We start from the raw sequence: 262 nt of genomic DNA, 5'->3' as shown, positions 1-262 counted from the left end.
CATTTCAGTACATAAAGTAACATTCAGAGAACTAGAAATATATATGATGTTTCTAAGTGAGAAGGCTAATAAAGACATGCTGTCTGATAATAGCCACAAATTGATTTGTAAATCCAATTCAATTTCAAGGTATCCAACTTTACAACCCAATCATAAAATGTATTTTGAAGACTGAATCTCCTGCAATAAGATAATTGGTTAAAAGAGACCAAGAAAGTAGTATTCTCCTATGACTTACCAAGATATTTTCAATTCTAGAGCA

This window comes from Propithecus coquereli, unplaced genomic scaffold (assembly GCF_000956105.1).
Source record: "Propithecus coquereli isolate 6110/MARCELLA unplaced genomic scaffold, Pcoq_1.0 Scaffold774, whole genome shotgun sequence".
Taxonomy (NCBI): domain Eukaryota; kingdom Metazoa; phylum Chordata; class Mammalia; order Primates; family Indriidae; genus Propithecus; species Propithecus coquereli.
Note: the sequence above shows the minus strand (reverse complement) of the source record.